The sequence below is a fragment of the Cupressus sempervirens genome, chromosome 3 (assembly GCF_028749045.1).
Source record: "Cupressus sempervirens isolate cs-2001-9-10 chromosome 3, ASM2874904v1, whole genome shotgun sequence".
Classification (NCBI taxonomy): Eukaryota; Viridiplantae; Streptophyta; class Pinopsida; order Cupressales; family Cupressaceae; genus Cupressus; species Cupressus sempervirens.
The window spans coordinates 1,017,011,327-1,017,035,800 of NC_143120.1; the positions used below are offsets into that span (position 1 = coordinate 1,017,011,327).

At 34.0% G+C, this 24,474-nt stretch overlaps 2 pseudogenes across 2 annotated transcripts; both read left to right on the forward strand.

Moving 5' to 3' along the window:
• The first annotated feature begins 3,523 nt into the window (after positions 1-3,523).
• On the forward strand, positions 3,524-5,002 carry LOC149570220 (glucan endo-1,3-beta-glucosidase pseudogene; annotated as a pseudogene). Its single transcript, XR_016362898.1, has one exon. The product of XR_016362898.1 is annotated as a glucan endo-1,3-beta-glucosidase pseudogene (transcript).
• A 17,632-nt stretch (positions 5,003-22,634) lies between these two features.
• Positions 22,635-24,113, forward strand: LOC149570221 (glucan endo-1,3-beta-glucosidase pseudogene; annotated as a pseudogene). Its single transcript, XR_016362899.1, has one exon. The product of XR_016362899.1 is annotated as a glucan endo-1,3-beta-glucosidase pseudogene (transcript).
• The last annotated feature ends 361 nt before the right edge of the window (positions 24,114-24,474 follow it).

Sequence of the window (24,474 nt, forward strand, 5' to 3'; positions counted from 1 at the left end):
TTTATGAGTATATAAATTATTCCTAAATGAATACTAGATGAAGGAGTAAATAAGAAAGAAGCAATATTAATTTTACCTATCAATACTACGGATTAAATATTATATACACGAAGATATTATTAAGAAATATTAGAATTCTAGTTGGTGTCCCTCTTAAAATTTAAAGAGGAGTTAATTAATTCTTTCTCCAAATCTTAAGAAAATCCTACCAATCATTGTCTATATCTGGAACCCACCGATCAACCAATTTTTAAGACTTTGGATTTATTACAGAAAGTTTCCAATGTGATTTTCCATCATATATCAAAAAAAAAAAATGGAAATAAGCTTAGTTAGAATGGGGAAAATGCATAAATATTCCTTGAACAAATTTTTTGAATACATTTCTTTCTCTTTATATAGTTGAATGATAAAATTTGGATATGTTTCAAAATTAATAGGAACCTCTTCATAAAAGAGGGTCACAATAAAAATAAGTTGAAAATGTAACGATACCATTAAGAAATGATAGAATAATTTGAAAGAATTGTTGACAAAATGAAACTAAAGTGATTGCTATACTATGCTAATAGCTCCAACTTGTCAAATAATTCAATAAACCACTTCAAAAAAAAAATCAAGGCCATTAAAATGAAGTTTGAGCTTTTCTAATCTATTTGTCTAAATAACCTTAAAATTTTCATATTTTTCTTCAATAAATAAAATGTCATTGGCATTTGTAGAAACATAAATAGTTAAAAATAGATCATGATGTTAAATTTGAGAAAAACAATTTAATTTTTTACTTTATTATTGATATAATATACCAAAAATATATCTTAGAATATACGGAACCTAATTTTTATTATCATGAAATGATTATTGAAGTGGAGGGGATGGGTGGAATGAAGCAAGGGTTTGTATAGGTTATAGTGAGAGATAGAAGTTTTTCCTATGCTTTTGATGATAGACCCTTGATAGTGGAACTCAATAGAAATAACCAGCTTTTAGGTTCTCTAAACAGTCATACATATGTAGTTATAGAGGATGGGTATGAAGATTTTTTTTACAAAATTATGGAGGAACTCATGGATCCTAGGATAGATCGACTTTTCCAACATCCTTGAGGGAGAATATTCAAAATTATATGCAAAGGACATTACAACCCTAAAAGAGAAGAGGCCTCAGATGAAAACAAGAAAAAAATCGTGTGGCCCTTTTTTGGGGTTAAACCTAGCAATAAATATTTATTTACCCCAGTGAATAATATTTTAAATAAAAAAATGGTACTTTTCTATTTTGATCTCAAGTTTTGTGATTGACCACAATATGTATTTAATTTCTTTATATCTTGTGAGAAAGTTGACGAGTCCTAGAACCAACTATAGAGAAGGAAATAGTAGACAGCTAGAGGAATATAAAAATCTCAAGGGATAGACCTTCCCTTGTGCTACATCATTTAAACTAGCATGGAAAGATAGAGAGATTAAATATTATACTTTTTCGTAAAGAATTATTTATAAACTAGGATGTTGTGTTGCAATAATACATTTTAAAGTGTGAAAGTGCATAATAGTTTGTTACCAAACTATCAGTTATATAGTTACTAAAGGTTATGTACAGGATCATGGTGGGCCAAAAAATGGTGATGAGAAAAAAAAACTAGTCTAACAACATCCAAAAAGTGTTTTGCAATTTGCGTTGACTTTTTGCTTCCAATCCTAATACTAATGCAAAGGAAAAAACATTACACAACCTTATCGCATATCCGATACATTGGTTACCCAAAACTTGCACATAGGCTTTTAAAAAAATTGAATGCAAATTTTTCTGAATTCTTACCATTTGAACAACTAAAGTGATCGAGTTCTAGTAGTGTAATCAAGTATATAAATCAATGCAATATATTTTCCACTAGAGTCTGCATCCTAGCACAAGTAATTTGATTTTTTTTGTTTTGCACTTGATTTTTTACTAGCCATGTGTGCTTCTTTCTCTTGCATATGTGAAGTTACCTATGAATATTTTAGCTTTGTTAGTAAAATTAACTTATCTTTAACTTTATGAAGAAGAATATGGTATTAATGTATAGTACTATAGACAAATGATATCGAACTTATCAAGCATTGAACAATTATCCTAGGAAGGAAGTCAAGGAAATGATTGGTACAAAGGTTTCCAAGGATATTATTTGAGTAAAGATTTGAGAATGATTGAGAAAATTGAAAATTTTAATTTGCCACACAATTTTTAACTCTAAATAAAATCAAACTAGCATAGGAGAACCATAACTCCATGACAAGGATAATTGAATCCTAAAATTTATTAATTCTCAAGGATGATTTGGGATCCTAGTAATTGTGGGAAATGCTAGGCCTGGGATTTAACTTCTAGAAAATCGCTTGCAGTTTATAAAATGAATTGTGAAATAATTTCTTCCACATGAAGTGACAGATATATTGTAGGAATGAGATAGTTAATATGATCCAACCAATGAGAAGGATCACCATCATTGGATACATTTAATATCTAATTATGATGCATTGTGGAGGGTAGATTATTGTTGAATAACTTGGGGATTAAACTATTTGTAACTTTAAAGAGGCAAGTCATAAACCCTTTGATTTTCAAGACTAAGCTAGTGGACGAATATCATTGATTTAGGAAAATTTGAAGAGAAACAAAAGAAATCCAAGTAAGGATAGATTGCTATAGATTTCAAATGATCAATGATAAATTAAAAGATTATGTTTCTTACTGTCTGAAATATATTTTAAATTTTAGATTTAAATTAAAATAAAATATTAAAAATATTTTTTCTAATATAATATCATATGTAAATTAAAATTGACTACAGATTAAAATTGCACAAAGAACGTAAATTAAGTATAATAACAACTACTTATTTTATTTATTTAGTGAAAAGAAACTTCCAAACATTGTCAATGTCTTGGAATGACGTTTTAATAACAAGTCAAAGTCCCAAGTGTCCTCGTCAGGATCTATGGTTGAATTAAGAAGTGTTTGAGATACAAATAACCTGCAATTCTTTCACCGTACGCGGCAACTAGAACTCTGGATGTTGCGGCGAGAAGATCAGCTATATGTGTCATTTGGCTGTACAAACTAGTGATGTGGAGCTTGTGGCGAGTTGAGGTTGAAATTGTAATCCGTATTGCAGGTCAAATGGGTAAAAATGTTTCGTGTGATCGAGGCGATCGAGATAATTACGTGGACTGTATGTTCGATTGTCAAAGCATAGATATCTTATGCGGAAACTCTAATCTGTTGAATTCTATTCCTGAAGATAGATAGACATTGAGCCTCGTAGAACCGTGAGCAGGTTAAAAGATGCATCCGCGTTATATTCCAACAAATGAAACTGAATGTAGTCGTGTTATTGGGATAAGGGGGGTTGAAGAGTTTGCACTTTAAATGGTTTCCATAGCATCTGGTGGCAAAGTATATGTACAAATGGTTTGCCGCAATGACCGACTCGATTGCAAACTATAAATACCCAATCGGGCCTTGTGGTTTTCATTCACTAAGTATCACAAGTATTGCATCCTACAACCAAAATCGTAGCCATTAATATTTAGCTTTTTTCCAAAGATATCAGTTTGTCCGAATTAGTTGAGGAGTAACTATGGCCGCCAGAGGTATGTATACATTAGATAAGTTGCTGTTAGAATTGTAATTGGAAGATCGGTGGCGCAGTATGTTTTGATTGTGATTGTTATTAGAATATTTTCTAATGTTGAATGCCCCGTGCAGTGGGAGTGTGCTATGGAACATCGGGGAATGTACCCAGCCCGCGCGAGGTGGTGGAGCTGCTGAAGCGCCACAACATCGGGAAAGTGAGGATTTTGGAGGCACATGATCATGATCGCGTCGAAGCTCTGAGAGCCCTGGAGAAGACGGGCATAGAAGAAGTAATAGTTGGATTGAGGAACGAGGAGCTCGAGAAGGTTGCGAGCAACCAGGCGGCAGCCAATGGGTGGGTGAGGGACAACGTTGGCTCCTTCTACCCGGCCGCCAACATCAAATACATTTCGGTGGGAAACGAGGTGCTGCATTACGGAAACGAGAGATACGTCTCACATCTCCTCCCCGCAATACGAAACATTCAGACCGCACTGCGCAAGGCCAATCTGGACAAGGATATAAAGGTCTCCACCACCCAGGCGGCCTCATCTGTGCTGGCGGGAGCGGGAGATTCTTATTATGATCCGCGCCCCTCTCAGGGTGAGTTCCGCAACGATCTAAAGAGCACACTCCGCCCTCTGCTAAAGTTCTTGGCTGACAACGGCTCTCCATTCATGGTGAATGTGTACCCTTATTATACCTACGCGGGCAACAGGGACCAGATATCCTTGGACTATGCGCTCTTCAAACCCTCCGCCCCGGTGGTGCACGACGGAGGTCTTCAGTACAGGAATTTGTTCGACGCGACGGTGGACTCTGTCATTGCCGCGCTTGAAAGAGAGGGACATCCACGTCTACCCCTGCTCATTACGGAGAGCGGGTGGCCCTCTGCGGGAGATGATGGGGTGGCAACCGTGGACAACGCCAGGGCGTACAATAACAACCTCATCAGGCATGTCTCCTCCAACCAGGGAACGCCCAGGAGGCCTGGAAACCCCATCCACGCCTACATTTTCTCCCTCTTCAACCACAACATCGAGTCCGGCCCCGATGTCCAGCGCCATTTCGGCCTCTTCTATCCCAACAAAACTCCCGTCTACCCCGTCGACTTCACCCCCACCCCATACTAGGTAGTGGAATCTTTCCGGATTATTATCTATCTATCTATCACTCACCAATAATACAGAGGTCTCGGTCCGCTATGTCCTCCGGATAATTATCTATCTCTCGCCAATAATGCAGAACGCATGGCTTTCTATGCCTTCTTTACATTGTAAATAATTACCACTGCTAAATAAGTGAAGTGTATCACCTTTTCTTTAGTGTAATAATTGATCCTCAATATAATAAGACTTGCTTGATATCGTTTGGAATATAATTAGTCACTTTAAGGAATTACTTGCATTTCGTTGGAAAGGAAATAAAAACCACATTTCACTAATGAAAGAGAATCACTCTCCACATAAAATCGTTAATAAAATATACTAATTCAATGTCAAATCAAGGATACCTCCACTCTCAGTGATTAAAAAAATGGGCTAGATATTTTCACAATCTAAATGTTATAACTGTAAATAAAGTAGGAGAACAATAAAATTAAGAGTTCATATTAGTCCTTATGAAATAGTATAAATGTGAACAAACATTTATAAATACATGGATAACTCTATAGTAATTACCTTGGAATTAGCACTCCATTGTGTAAAATATATTTTTATTATGCTTCTATAAATGATGGTCAAATTTTATCTGCTAAAGAAAACAATTAAATTTTAAATGCAGTTTACAAAAGTATATTAGAATATCTCAACATTAACTTTGATGGTCTTGAATTAATTTTTGAGGTCGGGTGTTAAATTATTTTGCAAGTTGGAGCTTTCCGGATTATTATCTACCCATCTATCACTCACCAATAATACAGAGGTCTCGGTCTGCTATGTCCTCTAGATTATTATCTATCTCTCACCAATAATGTAGAAGGCATGGCTTTCTATGCCTTCCTCTACATTGTAAATAATTACCACTCCTAAATAAGTGAAGTGTATCACCTTTTTCTTTAGTGCAATTGATCCTCTATATAATAAAACTTGCTTGATATCATTTGGAATATAATGAGTAACTTTAAGGAATTATTTGTATTTCATTGAAAAGGAAATAAAAATGGCATTTCACTAATTAAAGAAAATTACTCTCCGCATAAAATCATTAATCAAATATAGTAATTCAATCTCAAATCAAGGATACCTTCACTCTCAATGATGAAAAAATGGGCTAGATATTTTCACAGTCTAAATGTTAAAATAAGTGCAAGTAAAGTAGGAGAGGAATAAAATTAAGAGTTATTAGTCCTTATGAAATGGTAGAAATTCGAACCAACATTTATAAATACATGTACAACTCTATAGTTATTTCCTTGGAATATAGAAAAAATTATATTTACTTTAATCATTTTATGGTTCATAAAATTGTGTTTTGTTTTAATAGTATACTAAGTATATATATTTTGCTAGTAATGTTAGAAACCTTATTAATATTTCAAAATTCTTCTTGAAATGTAATGGCTCTTATTTAATATATCAAGTCTGGGCTCGCCCTCTTCTTATTGAAAAAATGTAATATTTTAGTTGACAGTTTATAAAGAAATAAGGATAAAATAATAAATATGATTTATCAGGCATCTAGTTGTCAAATGGTGTCATGAGCTTTAAGGCTTGAAAGATTTATATTAAATTTTTTGAAACATCTAAAAAAAAAAAAAAACTTAGTAGTAATTTTAAATTCTAATAGTCTTGATCAAGAAACTTGGACTAACTATTAAATTGTAGCTAAGAATGAGCTATTGGTGGTTTTTAAGTAATATTTGGTTGTATTCTAATTCCTCAATTAAATAATTCCAAATTTCACATTCATGCCACATTTTCTAGAGAATTCTATTATTATATATTATCTTTGTATATGTGTAATTCTTCATCAGTTGTTATTTTTCTACTAGGGAAACTAGGGAACACACCTTTTAACTTTGTACACTATATAGGACCCCTAGTCCCAAGCAAGACTAGAGGCTTTCTTTCTATGTTCTTTTCTGCCAGTGCCTATTTGAACTGAGATTTTGTAAATTTTATGTTAATATAATCTATAAGGCTTCGACCTTTTATGGATTAAAAAGATATTTATTAATTAATTTTACAAAGAATTAAAAACTCTCGTTAAACACGCATTACACAACCTCCTCTATATCTAATTTTCCTCTAGGTGGTATTAATGGTCACTCTTTCAAAAAATAGAGTGTTGTATTAGTTCTTTCGATTTAATATCTCTAGGAATTCCAATTTAATAGAAAAAGTTATATTTTACTTTAATCATTTTAAGGTTCACCGAATTGTGTTTTGTTTTAATCAGTATACTAGGTATTTATATGTTTTTCTAGTAATGTTAGAAGCCTTAGTAATGTTTCAAATCTCATCTTAAAATTTAATGACTCTTATTTAATATATCAAGTTCAGGATCACCCTCTTCTTATTGAAAAAATGTAATAGTTTAGTTGATAATTTATAAAGAAATAAGTATAAAATAAGAAGTGTTTGAGATACAAATAACCTGCAATTCTTCCACCGTACGCGGCAACTAGAACTCTGGATGTTGCGGCGAGAAGATCAGCTATATGTGTCATTTGGCTGTACAAACTAGTGATGTGGAGCTTGTGGCTAGTCGAGGTTGAAATTGTATTCCGTATTGCAGGTCAAATGGGTAAAAATGTTTCGTGTGATCGAGGCAATCGAGATAATTACATGGACTGTATGTTCGATTGTCAAAGCATAGATATCTTATGCAGAAACTCTAATCTGTTGAATTCTATTCCTGAAGATAGATAGACATTGAGCCTCGTAGAACCGTGAGCAGGTTAAAAAATGCATCCGCGTTATATTCCAACAAATGAAACTGAATACTCGATTGCAAACTATAAATACCCAAGCGGGCCTCGTGGTTTTCATTCACTAAATATCACAAGTATTGCATCCTACAACCAAAATCGTAGCCATTAATATTTAGCTTTCCACCGTACGCGGCAACTAGAACTCTGGATGTTGCGGCGAGAAGATCAGCTATATGTGTCATTTGGCTGTACAAACTAGTGATGTGGAGCTTGTGGCTAATTGAGGTTGAAATTGTAATCCGTATTGCAGGACAAATGGGTAAAAATGTTTTGTGTGATCAAGGCGATCGAGATAATTACGTGGACTGTATGTTCGATTGTCAAAGCATAGATATCTTATGCAGAAACTCTAATCTTTTGAATTCTATTCCTGAAGATACAAATAACCTGCAATTCTTCCACCGTACGCGGCAACTAGAACTCTGGATGTTGCGGCGAGAAGATCAGCTATATGTGTCATTTGGCTGTACAAACTAGTGATGTGGAGCTTGTGGCTAGTTGAGGTTGAAATTGTAATCCGTATTGTAGGTCAAATGGGTAAAAATGTTTCGTGTGATCGAGGCTATCGAGATAATTACGTGGACTGTATGTTCGATTGTCAAAGCATAGATATCTTATGCAGAAACTCTAATTTGTTGAATTCTATTCCTGAAGATAGATAGACATTGAGCCTCGTAGAACCGTGAGCAGGTTAAAAAATGCATCCGCGTTATATTCCAACAAATGAAACTGAATGTAGTCGTGTCCAAAGATATCAGTTTGTCCGAATTAGTTAAGGAGTAACTATGGCCGCCAGAGTTATGTATACATTAGATAAGTTGCTGTTAGAATTGTAATTGGAAGATCGGTGGCACAGTATGTTTTGATTGTGATTGTTATTAGAATATTTTCTAATTTTGAATGCCACGTGCAGTGGGAGTGTGCTATGGAACATCGGGGAATGTACCCAGCCCGCGCGAGGTGGTGGAGCTGCTGAAGCGCCACAACATCGAGGAATGTAATGACTCTTATTTAATATATCAAGTTCAAGATCACCCTCTTCTTATTGAAAAAAAGTAATAGATTAGTTGATAATTTATAAAGAAATAAGGATAAAATAATAAATACAATTTATCGGGCTTCTAGTTATGAAATGGTGTCAGGAGGGCATTTCAAATTCTTTCTCTAAGGCTTGAAAGATTCATATTAAGTTTTTTGAAACATCTAAAGAAAAATAAAATATTTTTGTTTTATTCATTTCTTGACTTTCATTTGGAGCATAGGAGGGTCCTTCTAGGACCAAAGTGTGAAGGGTGGCACACAATCGACGTTAGAGCCCAAGGTGACTAGTTCTGGATAACCCATGATGTAGTTTTTAATTAAGTGGAAACTTCAAAAAATTAAATAGATTTCGTATTTCAAAATAATAAAGGATAATGGTGTCTCACCCATGCATAGAGTATGCAAAAGGTCTTTTGTAAGGATGGGTTGAGAAGGCTTGGTCATTGTTGGGGCATTAATCTGGAAGTACCATGTCAAACTATTGACCTAATGCAAATAAAAAGTGATGTTCAAATTAGTCTCCTAGATGACTATTGACCCAATGCAATTCAAAACCATGTTGTTTTAGTCTCCTATATGACCATTGTTGATTGTGCTCTTCCATGAGCTCTAAGAGTTGGTAGTATTTTTTTGTATAACAAACAAGGAAATATATTAGAATGTGTAAACATTTAAATAGGCAAAGGGATGAATGTATTAAAAAGTATACAATAAATTTCTCTATAGAACAAGGAGAGATGCCTAGATTTTCTGGAAAATATGTCATTTTCTTAATATACTAATGCATTGAAATCCTTTTCTCAAAAGATTTTATGTGTCTGTCTAAGTTAAAGTAAACTATAAAAAAATATGGAATTCAACAAAGTTTGTGATAAGTTATGCAACTGTTAAAAAATTAATCATGTACTTTTACCTAAAGAAATATAAGAAATTTTTTAATTAAAATTTATATAATTAGATTTAAAACACTAAAGATCCATTTTTATGGACCTTTAATTTATTTTATGTACACTTAATTCAATCATTATAATGGTTGAGTTCAAATCTGCAACACTAAGGTTTGTAAGGTTCAAAAAATTGGAAAGAAAAAAGAGGGAAATAAATGTTTCATTATGTTTACTTGTCATGTCCCATTCTTATAGTGACTCTGTAGTGGACCAACATTGTAGTTTCTAGAAAAATATTTCTTTTTTTGTGTGTAAATAAGGCATATTTGTATTCTCCTCCTCTTTTCTCGCATCCCTTTAGCATTTCTCAAGCTCTCAAGTATTAGGAATATCTAATCTTTTGATCCCTTTCTAACAATTATAATTTCAAGATTCCTTGTCCTTGAACATATTTCTATCATGTATATCTTTCCCTGATATCTCTTCCATTGAAACTTTAAGCTAGTCCTTCTAAGAGTCTTTCATTCCTTCCTCTTTAGTGTGTAAAGGTGTCCCCTTCCTAGGTGGTCTTCTCATCTCATGCTCAAATCATCATCCTTACTGATAACTTTTTACATATAAGTGAATTATAGTTAATATTTTGCTTGAAAATTGTAATATTGATCGAATGCATTGCAAAGCCAAATTCTTTTGATTTCCTAGACAATCATTGTCTAATCTTTTCTTTCCTGATATGTAAGAGTTGGTAATATTTATTTGTGCAAAAAATAGGGAAATGTGTTGGAATGTGTAAGCATTTAAATGGATAAAGGGAATTTTCTAGAAAAGTATGTCATTTTTTAATATATCATTGTATTGGAATTCTTCTTTCAAAAGCATGAATAACAAAATTTAACCATTATAATAATGTTATTTTATTTTTGATCGATAAGAGGCCGAAGCTAAAATTAATTAATTTATTTTTTGTGATTAATTTTTTTTTATGAAGCTTGAGTAGATTCAAACTCAAGACCTCCTAGATACCATTGTGTTGTAGGCTATTTCCTAATTTTAACCATTACAAACTTACAAATTATTTAACAATATAATATTTTAGTTAATATAATTTTCATATGGGAATGTAGTATCATACAAAGGCCATGTGTTGTCACAACTTAGAAAGTTTAAAATGTTTCCATCATAGATATTTTTAAAAAAAATATATGATTTTAAAATTAAAAATATATATAATAATCTATTTTATCATTTTGGAAAATTTACTTGTCTATTTCGACCTATTCACCACCCGAACCTAAATCTAATCTAACTACTACCTTAGTGATTTGTTGAAAATTAGCGCTTTTATTCACCACCCGATTCCCAGAACCTAAATCTAATCTAATGACTCCTTTCTTTCTTTATTTAAAAGAAACCTCTTAACTTTCACAACCACATGGAATGATGTGTTGATAACTAGTGTCAATGCCGAAGTACTTTCACTTTGCATGAAAACCCATCATTCGAGTGATACATGTAGAGGGAGTGTTTGAAATAAGTTATAGTTCCTAATTTCGTAATAACTTAAGTATATTCTAAATGTAGTTGGATGAAAATAACCTACAATTCTTCCACCATATGTGGAAACTATTGATGTGGATATGGTGGTGAGATGAAATTCAAATTGTGATCCGAGTAAAATAGTTGCATGTTGTTCTCTATTCTGAATGGATGGAGTAAAATAATGTGATTGTATGATCGATGGTCAGAATATATATATCTTTCTTATATTCCTATGCAAAAACTCTAATTTGTTGAATTCAATTCCTAAAGATAGATAGACATTAATCCTCGTAGAACTGTGAGAAGGTTAAAAGATGCATCTATAGCCCCGTGCAGTGAGAGTGTGCTATGGAACATTGGGGAATGTACCCAGCCTGTAAAAAGTGATGGAGTTTAAACATCACACTAAGACTTGATTTTTAGTGTAAAAGTGTTAAATAGTCAAAGTTTGACTTACTTTTCCTAGCTTAATTTCTTCCTTAGTGTGTGATGTTTAAGGTTGACAATGATGGAGTTACTGGAGTACACAACATTGGGAAAGTGATGGTTTTAGAAGCACACGATCACGTGGAAGCTCTAAGAGCCCTAGAGAAGACTAACATAGAAGAAGTAGTAGTGGGAGTGAGGAATGAGGAGCTCAAGAAGGTTGCAAGTGACCAGATGGCAGCTAACGAGTGGGTGAGGGACAACTGTCACAACCTATTTTCCCTGAACCAAATAAATCGGTGAATTTAATTCCACATGGAATTATTCTTATAACTTTTCATTGTTTATAAAATTAAACTTAGCATTAGCGGCTAATGGTATGATTAAAAGGAAATGATGAATGTAGTTATTTGTTTCTCAAACCTATTAAATTTGCTTCTTATCAAATTTTGTGCACTGCCACGAATCTGGATGGTTAGAGTAACTCAGTTGAGTACCTGATTCTTGTTGTGCTGAGTTATTTTCTCATATCTAAGGTGAGTAATTGGGGAGAGGAATGAATACTTACTAATATTTCATGTGCATATCTGATGTAGGGGGGTAGAGAGTTCAATTTTGGCTTTAGTACGGTCCATATTTGTGAAGCCCTTTTCTATTTTTCCTGAGCTTTAATCTAGAGGCGAGTGCTTGCTACTGTCAAATCGGCAATGGTAGATGTAAATATGGGAGAATTTGAGACCTTTTCATTTCAGGCCAAAATTAATCAGCTTTTGAGTCTCATTATTAACACCTTTTATAGTAACATTGAGATTTTTCTTCAGGAACTTATCGGCAATGCTTCTGATACTTTGGACAAGATTCGGTTTGAACGGCTAATGGGTAATAGCAAATTGGATGCTCAACCTGATCTTCTCATTCAAATTATTCCTAAAAAATCAAACAAGTGCCTAAGTATTGTGGATAGCGGAATTGGCATGACCAAGGGTGGGGAAGATTAGGCTAGAGATGGTGTGAGATCTCTATTTGCCAAGGAAAGTTACTGCAGCTATACCAGTGAGCTTCGGATAGAACCCGGAGGAACCAAGGAATCAAGCTATGAAGTTGACAAGCATTGACCTCTAAACTTTAGGTTCCATTTCTTTATTATATTCCTTCTCACTAAATCAGCTTTGTGTATATGTGTGGAAAGAATTAGATGAACATTGATAGATTCAATCTAAGTAAGGATTGAACATTCTGTCTGAGTGAGTGTCTTACTTGATTGGGTTTCCACCTTTAACCACATCTCCCTCTTGTATTGCTATCAGGGATTCTAAATTAAAGGAAATAATAACTCAAGGAAACAAAAAATAAAAATAAAAATTTGGACGCCCTTCATTCAATAGTTGAAGGATAACGTACCATCCCCAAATAAAAATTGGGACGCCCTTTATTCTAGAAGCTAGGCTTCTCGTGCTAGGGTCGTGGAATTCTTCGTGTTAGGAAGAATTTTGAGGAAAGTGTCACTCTATGGTTGGTGAGGTTAAAGCATCTGGGCCAAACTTCTGTCTCAGGAAGTAGGTGGGAGATGTCCTATAGCTTTGGAGATTGGATTCACTGAAGAACACAATGAAAATGTCATCTTAGTTTGATTGTTTATCTCATCATTTGAGATGTACTTAATTACGTCATTATTTGATGATTTAATGGCATAAAGGCCATACATCGCAACATGTTCTTATATGTTGGTTAAGCACACTATGTTGACAAAATGGGCGTGCGGGCCTAAGGTCACTCAATTGATAAAAATTGGATTACTGATCCTTGCAAGTGATTAGTGAGCATACCTAGATGATTTACTTAATGGTGCTGACCATATGATAGATGACACTATGCTCGTATGATGTGCCTATTGTTCCATGTCCGACATGTAGGTCTGCATTTTCTATGATGGCCAGTGAGGTATGATGCTTTACATTATACTTCGTATATTTAGTAAATCATGCATTTGATGGATAGATTCCTTAGATAATGTCATGATTTACATTTGTAAATGGATAATTATTGTTAATCCTTGATTATGGCAGTGAAACAAATGTTAACTAATCAAGCTATAGTTTTCTTATTTATGTGATTCTTTTCATATTTTCATTTATGGGATAGTCATGTGATGATATGTTGTGTTCGACAATTTGGTTGATAATTGGATAGGAAAAAAAATTACACCTATCATTTTGACATGAATGTTGGAAAGTAGAATGAAGTTGCAAACTTAATTGGAAGATATTGTATCTACTTGTTGATTCAACTAATTGTAGACAAATTTTGACTAACTCTATTTGACTTTTTTGCCTATGTGGCAAGTGTATGAAAATATGGTCTTTCTATGAGGATGGAAACACTTATGTATCTATTTTGATAATATTTTTGCATTGGTGTTATGTATATGTGATGATCCACCATGCATGTGACTTTTACTTTATAGAATGTTGTTAACACCTTTTATTTTGTCAATTTGGTCAATGAATAATGATCAACGATGTAGTCATCTTGAGTTATCTGTTTGACTACTAGTCGATATGGTGTTCAACATAGACTTAGACCCTTTGGTTGACTTTTTTGTTTAGGATTTGGTTGAATTATCTATTGGTGTAGAACTTGGATTAATGCTACTTGACATATTTGATTGTGAGACATTCTATCCTTGATCTATCTATAATATTTGTTAAATATATGTTGTTAATTTGGAGCTATATGACACGTTAAGATGCATAATGATGATTAAATGTTAATGATTACATTAATCATTTTATATGTGCATGTCATTATTTTTCCTGATGATCTAATGAGGATGACTTAGATGTAATTAGATTGCATTACTTGATTATGTTTCGAGGACACTGGTCTATTGATGTGGACAATTACTCACTTAGCGAGCACATGTTAGATGGTATGTATGGTACATATGGCTTGTGATTATAAGATGAGTTAAGAAGTCATAAAGTTGAACAAAATTTTTGACTACTAATATTGGAGTTGATCTCCTTGAGATACTAATTAGTATGGCAGGATGTGGATAAGAAGTACCTACTAGCAAGGAAAAATCCCCAGGTGATGCCAAGGTATGGTAAGTGCATAGGTATGTGTGTGATATCATGTGATTTTAGTTCAAATGTACAAAATTTGAGACTTCTTGAGATAAGGAAGTATATGATTTTATATTTCATTGGAAGGTCAATTTGATTTATAATATATGATGGACTGACATTGGGTGTTGTTCTTGTAATGTAACAGAGGGAACGACACATTATCAGAAAGGGGGAATATTGTCGGAGAGAGGTAGCCTAACCCTGTAAAACTATAGAATGGTAATGGAATTCACACACTCACATAGGAAATTTCTTCAAATGATTAAATAATTCAAAGTATGTATGTTTCTCCATGAATTGTGTTACTTCAATTATGTGTTAGTTCAATTATGTGTTATGAAAGGTTCTATGTTAATATATCTAATGACAATTACATTTCATTCAAGTGATAAATTTGACAATTTTGTTGAAGTAGATGGTACACAATCTTGTTGATTTTTATAATTTCTTAATCAAAATATATGCATAATTTCAAGCATTGAAACATTGGAAGCCAAATTGTGAAAATGGTTCTCTTTGATTATGGATGCAATATTCTTCAAGCATCGAGGACGATGCATCTCCTAAGAGGGGAGGGATGTCACAACCTATTTTTCCTCAATGAAATAAATCGATGAATTTGATTCCAAAGGGAATTATTCTTAAAAAATTTTATTGTTTATAAAATTAAACTTAGCATTAGCGACTAATGGTATGGTTAAAAGGAAATGATGAATGTAGTTATTTGTTTCTCAAACCTATTAAATTGGCTTCTTATTGTTTCTCCAAGAGTAGGTGGAGCCAATCATTAGCCATGAAGTTGTATAGAGAGCGAATAGCCTCCACTTCTTCTTCATTGGTTACACCATCCTTGTTAGTCTACATGAGATAAAGGGTAGTGGTTGTTGAGTGCATAACACACACTGAGAAATTGGAAACCCTATCAAACTTATCGTCTAGGTCTATGCTCTTTTTTATTAGTTCAGTAATGGACCTCTCTAGCTTCTCCACCTCCAAATTTCCCTACACTTTATCATTTTTTTTCACTTTGGAATATTTTCGTTAAGTATGATCTCCCCCCAAGTCCTTACCCTTTTGGTCCCCATCTCCTTGAGTGACCTCCGCCTGGGTTTGCTACCAAAGTTACACATCTTGATCAATAAAGTGACCATTCCCTTCTCTTCAACATTCTAATATTTCCCAGAATCTAGAGTTTGGGCATCACTTTTCAAAGTTTCTAAAACTTTAGAGAGGAAGGGACTATTTTGAACCTTCTCCATGACATCCTCATTCTTACCCTTGCTATCATTTTATTCCTCTTCTTCTTCCCATAATTCCTTCTACTCACCACATCTTTAGGTCTAGGGCCTAACTTCCTTCTAGATTTGTCCAGTTTAAACATTCTGGGAATTGTCAAGGGGTTTTTTATTGCTTAGTTTTTTGCTCACCCATGTGATTCCCTTCCTACAGGTGGTACCTATATTCTCGTCATTAAGGATTTTAATTTTTCCTTCTCGCTTTTCTTAGCCAAGGAAATGAGTTCTTCATCAACCTTGGGTTTGATGGTGGGTGGGAAGAACTTTGACCAGTAATTTTTAAGGGTAAAGTATGCAAGCTAAGGATATGAGGGCGAAGGGACTTTTAATATTTAAAGAGATAGAAAATTAGTGCTTGAAGATAAATAATTTAATTGTTTCCTTCCTCACATTTATTCCTAATATTCCACATGCAATCTTCTATAGAATGTAATTGGAGAAAAATGAAGGAAATACAATCCTTGTTCTGAAAATGGTTAAGAATAGGAAAGTGGTAGTAATAGAAGACCTTGAATCTATCCTACATGCTACCATATCATACTATAACATAGAATACCATATCCCATAGTTTTGGAAGATTTTCTTGCACGAAACCACCATGGAAATAGATATAGGTTTTGTCCAAGAAAAAGAAGTTTTTGAGGCTCATCTCATTTGCCACTCTAGCCTTCTTCCTCCATGATTTTACTTCCATTGACATGATATTTGTGTTGGCTCTCAAATCTTGAATGACCTCAAAAGAGATTCCATTAATAGTAACCTAACACTTCTTCAAAGAGTCCACAAAGTGCCTCGTGAGCATCTCATCATGGCCCTTGATGCTCTCCATGAAAGGGATGAATCCATCTTCCTTCAAATGTGGCCACATGGCTATGTCTTCCATAATATCTCTCTTAATTCTTGATGGTTCAATTCTCAAATTCTCTCCCTCCATAACTTTATCTTCATCAAGGTATCCAATCGGATCTTCTTCCCCTTCCTTAAGTTTGAATGCCATATCCTTCACCCACTTCAACAAAATATTCAAAAAAACTAGAGGTGAATCGTAATACACTAGGTGCCGAAGCTTAAAATTATGAAAATCCAGAGTGAAGAATGGCCACTTAGGTTCTATAGGTTTTGATTTAGGATAATATTTGTTCTTAAGTTGCAAGATAATAATATATTTCTAATTTCCTTTTGAAGCCCAGTCTCAAGATTTGGAAATCCATCTTGGATGATGTAAAATATCACCCCAATTATTGCATTGAATAATGACTTTCCAATTCCCATCACAAGTAATGATTACCACATTTTATCTAAAGGTAGCATCACATGTGTTTATCAGCATAAAGGCCTCATTCAAACTTAGCACCATGATGACACTACCCACCAAACAAACCAAATAATTTTTTGGTCATACTAATAGCCATCACCAAGTTCATTGTGACGAGACTATCACTGTCGTACGCTAGAAAATTGTACTCCATGAGTGAAAGGCCTCTTTTTCAACAACTGATTTGATCACCATCGGAAGATCTTCATGCTCATTCTACCAAAATTAAGCATTGATGATGTTATGAAATTTTATCTTGATTTACCACTTATAATCAAGGTGGCATACCAACTCATCATAATATCCCTCTTGATAATCTTAATGACTAACGAATAATCTCCCTCCACAAGCAAGTTTTGAATTTTCATGCTACTAGCTAGTTGCACTCCCCACACAAGTCCATGCACTTTTGCCTCATTACTCAAAAGTCTTCCACATTTTTTACAATATTTGTTGATACAAGCTCCTTGTGCACTCTATATTATTCCTCCCAACACAGTGTCCACCCAATGCTTAGACCCATCAAAATTGAATTTCATCTAGTTCAAGGGAGGTGGCTGCCACTTAGTTTGCTATCTTTTCTGGAAGTTAGTATTATCAATTCTCTTAATAACTTTATTGATGCCCCAAAACTGTGCCCAATCCACTCAATTTGTGTGGGGGAGTGAATAGGCGGTTTAAATTTCCAACTAAGGGTACACTTACTCAAAATCCTCTAAAAGTTTTATGTGTGACCACTCCTAGAAGAGTAATTGTAGCTTTGAAGATATGATTATTTATTCTTTCCATATTTTTTAGTAGATATAGGGTGAATGACCTTCCATATCATTTTTATCAAGGTTTTTAGAACTTGGAATTATAAATTCTCACAATAACTTGATTGGTGCAAAAGAAATGTATTGAGTCCTACTCAATTTGTGTTTGTGTGTGTATGGGGGGCGAGGGGGTGGTGAGGAGGTGGTTTCCATTTTGAGCTAAGGGAACACTCGCTAAATCCTCACATAATTTTATGTGTGACCACTCCCAAAGGGGTACTTGTATATCTAAAGATATGGTTGTTCTCTTCCTTCCATACGTTCCAGTTATAAAGATGTTATTCAGAGAAAGAAAATAAAATAGTTAATTATATTAGAAAAGTTTGAAAAACATATTATGTACTAGAGGAGAAAGTTCTCTTCAAGAATGTATGTTTTAGTTTTTTATTTCGATATATATGTTATGAGAATTATGGTGGGAGATGAAAGATGACAATTGTAGACGATTTGGTATGGAGTTGTTATAAAAGAGAAAAGTCTAGGTCAAAAACCATAAAAAAATTCTTCATGAACTATCTATATATGTCATATATAACATGTTTTGAAATTAGAAATAAATCAGTTTATTTGTATATAAGTGTTTGGTAGGAACTAGACCCCTAATTTTTTGCATTTTAAAAATTATCTTAATTTTTTTTTTTAATATAAATTCCAATTTAGAAAATATATCTAAAATAAAAATCATAAACTTCATCCAATTTTAAACATTTGATCAATTTAGAGTGTTCACAAATTCCAAAAAACAATGCAAGTTTATGTCATTCAAGTTGAATATTTCTAGTTTTGTTAGCCTTGTCCTTTTAATAAGTGTGGCAACTAATTGTACTTTTACGTAGTCTAGAAGAACTACCAAATCTGCCAACTCCTTCATAGAAAGACTCCAATTTGTGGTTTCAACATAAAACCAGATGATAGATCTTTGAAATTCTTGAAGAAGTTGCAATCAACAACATGTTCAACCTTCTCTTGTCTTCTTCCTATCTTATTTATGATAAGGTTTCTTCCAATCTATTATCTACTATAAATTTTCATACTCTATGTAATTTCCCCCTTGAAAAGGTAAAGAATATGTAGATCAATCATCATCAATCATAGAACTCTCTTCTTTTTATGAGTATATAAATTATTCCTAAATGAATACTAGATGAAGGAGTAAATAAGAAAGAAGCAATATTAATTTTACCTATCAATACTACGGATTAAATATTATATACACGAAGATATTATTAAGAAATATTAGAATTCTAGTTGGTGTCCCTCTTAAAATTTAAAGAGGAGTTAATTAATTCTTTCTCCAAATCTTAAGAAAATCCTACCAATCATTGTCTATATCTGGAACCCACCGATCAACCAATTTTTAAGACTTTGGATTTATTACAGAAAGTTTCCAATGTGATTTTCCATCATATATCAAAAAAAAAAAATGGAAATAAGCTTAGTTAGAATGGGGAAAATGCATAAATATTCCTTGAACAAATTTTTTGAATACATTTCTTTCTCTTTATATAGTTGAATGATAAAATTTGGATATGTTTCAAAATTAATAGGAACCTCTTCATAAAAGAGGGTCACAATAAAAATAAGTTGAAAATGTAACGATACCATTAAGAAATGATAGAATAATTTGAAAGAATTGTTGACAAAATGAAATTAAAGTGATTGCTATACTATGCTAATAGCTCCAACTTGTCAAATAATTCAATAAACCACTTCAAAAAAAAAATCAAGGCCATTAAAATGAAGTTTGAGCTTTTCTAATCTATTTGTCTAAATAACCTTAAAATTTTCATATTTTTCTTCAATAAATAAAATGTCATTGGCATTTGTAGAAACATAAATAGTTAAAAATAGATCATGATGTTAAATTTGAGAAAAACAATTTAATTTTTTACTTTATTATTGATATAATATACCAAAAATATATCTTAGAATATACGGAACCTAATTTTTATTATCATGAAATGATTATTGAAGTGGAGGGGATGGGTGGAATGAAGCAAGGGTTTGTATAGGTTATAGTGAGAGATAGAAGTTTTTCCTATGCTTTTGATGATAGACCCTTGATAGTGGAACTCAATAGAAATAACCAGCTTTTAGGTTCTCTAAACAGTCATACATATGTAGTTATAGAGGATGGGTATGAAGATTTTTTTTACAAAATTATGGAGGAACTCATGGATCCTAGGATAGATCGACTTTTCCAACATCCTTGAGGGAGAATATTCAAAATTATATGCAAAGGACATTACAACCCTAAAAGAGAAGAGGCCTCAGATGAAAACAAGAAAAAAATCGTGTGGCCCTTTTTTGGGGTTAAACCTAGCAATAAATATTTATTTACCCCAGTGAATAATATTTTAAATAAAAAAATGGTACTTTTCTATTTTGATCTCAAGTTTTGTGATTGACCACAATATGTATTTAATTTCTTTATATCTTGTGAGAAAGTTGACGAGTCCTAGAAGCAACTATAGAGAAGGAAATAGTAGACAGCTAGAGGAATATAAAAATCTCAAGGGATAGACCTTCCCTTGTGCTACATCATTTAAACTAGCATGGAAAGATAGAGAGATTAAATATTATACTTTTTCGTAAAGAATTATTTATAAACTAGGATGTTGTGTTGCAATAATACATTTTAAAGTGTGAAAGTGCATAATAGTTTGTTACCAAACTATCAGTTATATAGTTACTAAAGGTTATGTACAGGATCATGGTGGGCCAAAAAATGGTGATGAGAAAAAAAAACTAGTCTAACAACATCCAAAAAGTGTTTTGCAATTTGCGTTGACTTTTTGCTTCCAATCCTAATACTAATGCAAAGGAAAAAACATTACACAACCTTATCGCATATCCGATACATTGGTTACCCAAAACTTGCACATAGGCTTTTAAAAAAATTGAATGCAAATTTTTCTGAATTCTTACCATTTGAACAACTAAAGTGATCGAGTTCTAGTAGTGTAATCAAGTATATAAATCAATGCAATATATTTTCCACTAGATTCTGCATCCTAGCACAAGTAATTTGATTTTTTTTGTTTTGCACTTGATTTTTTACTAGCCATGTGTGCTTCTTTCTCTTGCATATGTGAAGTTACCTATGAATATTTTAGCTTTGTTAGTAAAATTAACTTATCTTTAACTTTATGAAGAAGAATATGGTATTAATGTATAGTACTGTAGACAAATGATATCGAACTTATCAAGCATTGAACAATTATCCTAGGAAGGAAGTCAAGGAAATGATTGGTACAAAGGTTTCCAAGGATATTATTTGAGTAAAGATTTGGGAATGATTGAGAAAATTGAAAATTTTAATTTGCCACACAATTTTTAACTCCAAATAAAATCAAACTAGCATAGGAGAACCATAACTCCATGACAAGGATAATTGAATCCTAAAATTTATTAATTCTCAAGGATGATTTGGGATCCTAGTAATTGTGGGAAATGCTAGGCCTGGGATTTAACTTCTAGAAAATCGCTTGCAGTTTATAAAATGAATTGTGAAATAATTTCTTCCACATGAAGTGACAGATATATTGTAGGAATGAGATAGTTAATATGATCCAACCAATGAGAAGGATCACCATCATTGGATACATTTAATATCTAATTATGATGCATTGTGGAGGGTAGATTATTGTTGAATAACTTGGGGATTAAACTATTTGTAACTTTAAAGAGGCAAGTCATAAACCCTTTGATTTTCAAGACTAAGCTAGTGGACGAATATCATTGATTTAGGAAAATTTGAAGAGAAACAAAAGAAATCCAAGTAAGGATAGATTGCTATAGATTTCAAATGATCAATGATAAATTAAAAGATTATGTTTCTTACTGTCTGAAATATATTTTAAATTTTAGATTTAAATAAAAATAAAATATTAAAAATATTTTTTCTAATATAATATCATATGTAAATTAAAATTGACTACAGATTAAAATTGCACAAAGAACGTAAATTAAGTATAATAACAACTACTTATTTTATTTATTTAGTGAAAAGAAACTTCCAAACATTGTCAATGTCTTGGAATGACGTTTTAATAACAAGTCAAAGTCCCAAGTGTCCTCGTTAGGATCTATGGTTGAATTAAGAAGTGTTTGAGATACAAATAACCTGCAATTCTTTCACCGTACGCGGCAACTAGAACTCTGGATGTTGCGGCGAGAAGATCAGCTATATGTGTCATTTGGCTGTACAAACTAGTGATGTGGAGCTTGTGGCGAGTTGAGGTTGAAATTGTAATCCGTATTGCAGGTCAAATGGGTAAAAATGTTTCATGTGATCGAGGCGATCGAGATAATTACGTGGACTGTATGTTCGATTGTCAAAGCATAGATATCTTATGCGGAAACTCTAATCTGTTGAATTCTATTCCTGAAGATAGATAGACATTGAGCCTCGTAGAACCGTGAGCAGGTTAAAAGATGCATCCGCGTTATATTCCAACAAATGAAACTGAATGTAGTCGTGTTATTGGGATAAGGGGGGTTGAAGAGTTTGCACTTTAAATGGTTTCCATAGCATCTGGTGGCAAAGTATATGTACAAATGGTTTGCCGCAATGACCGACTCGATTGCAAACTATAAATACCCAATCGGGCCTTGTGGTTTTCATTCACTAAGTATCACAAGTATTGCATCCTACAACCAAAATCGTAGCCATTAATATTTAGCTTTTTTCCAAAGATATCAGTTTGTCCGAATTAGTTGAGGAGTAACTATGGCCGCCAGAGGTATGTATACATTAGATAAGTTGCTGTTAGAATTGTAATTGGAAGATCGGTGGCGCAGTATGTTTTGATTGTGATTGTTATTAGAATATTTTCTAATGTTGAATGCCCCGTGCAGTGGGAGTGTGCTATGGAACATCGGGGAATGTACCCAGCCCGCGCGAGGTGGTGGAGCTGCTGAAGCGCCACAACATCGGGAAAGTGAGGATTTTGGAGGCACATGATCATGATCGCGTCGAAGCTCTGAGAGCCCTGGAGAAGACGGGCATAGAAGAAGTAATAGTTGGATTGAGGAACGAGGAGCTCGAGAAGGTTGCGAGCAACCAGGCGGCAGCCAATGGGTGGGTGAGGGACAACGTTGGCTCCTTCTACCCGGCCGCCAACATCAAATACATTTCGGTGGGAAACGAGGTGCTGCATTACGGAAACGAGAGATACGTCTCACATCTCCTCCCCGCAATACGAAACATTCAGACCGCACTGCGCAAGGCCAATCTGGACAAGGATATAAAGGTCTCCACCACCCAGGCGGCCTCATCTGTGCTGGCGGGAGCGGGAGATTCTTATTATGATCCGCGCCCCTCTCAGGGTGAGTTCCGCAACGATCTAAAGAGCACACTCCGCCCTCTGCTAAAGTTCTTGGCTGACAACGGCTCTCCATTCATGGTGAATGTGTACCCTTATTATACCTACGCGGGCAACAGGGACCAGATATCCTTGGACTATGCGCTCTTCAAACCCTCCGCCCCGGTGGTGCACGACGGAGGTCTTCAGTACAGGAATTTGTTCGACGCGACGGTGGACTCTGTCATTGCCGCGCTTGAAAGAGAGGGACATCCACGTCTACCCCTGCTCATTACGGAGAGCGGGTGGCCCTCTGCGGGAGATGATGGGGTGGCAACCGTGGACAACGCCAGGGCGTACAATAACAACCTCATCAGGCATGTCTCCTCCAACCAGGGAACGCCCAGGAGGCCTGGAAACCCCATCCACGCCTACATTTTCTCCCTCTTCAACCACAACATCGAGTCCGGCCCCGATGTCCAGCGCCATTTCGGCCTCTTCTATCCCAACAAAACTCCCGTCTACCCCGTCGACTTCACCCCCACCCCATACTAGGTAGTGGAATCTTTCCGGATTATTATCTATCTATCTATCACTCACCAATAATACAGAGGTCTCGGTCCGCTATGTCCTCCGGATAATTATCTATCTCTCGCCAATAATGCAGAACGCATGGCTTTCTATGCCTTCTTTACATTGTAAATAATTACCACTGCTAAATAAGTGAAGTGTATCACCTTTTCTTTAGTGTAATAATTGATCCTCAATATAATAAGACTTGCTTGATATCGTTTGGAATATAATTAGTCACTTTAAGGAATTACTTGCATTTCGTTGGAAAGGAAATAAAAACCACATTTCACTAATGAAAGAGAATCACTCTCCACATAAAATCGTTAATAAAATATACTAATTCAATGTCAAATCAAGGATACCTCCACTCTCAGTGATTAAAAAAATGGGCTAGATATTTTCACAATCTAAATGTTATAACTGTAAATAAAGTAGGAGAACAATAAAATTAAGAGTTCATATTAGTCCTTATGAAATAGTATAAATGTGAACAAACATTTATAAATACATGGATAACTCTATAGTAATTACCTTGGAATTAGCACTCCATTGTGTAAAATATATTTTTATTATGCTTCTATAAATGATGGT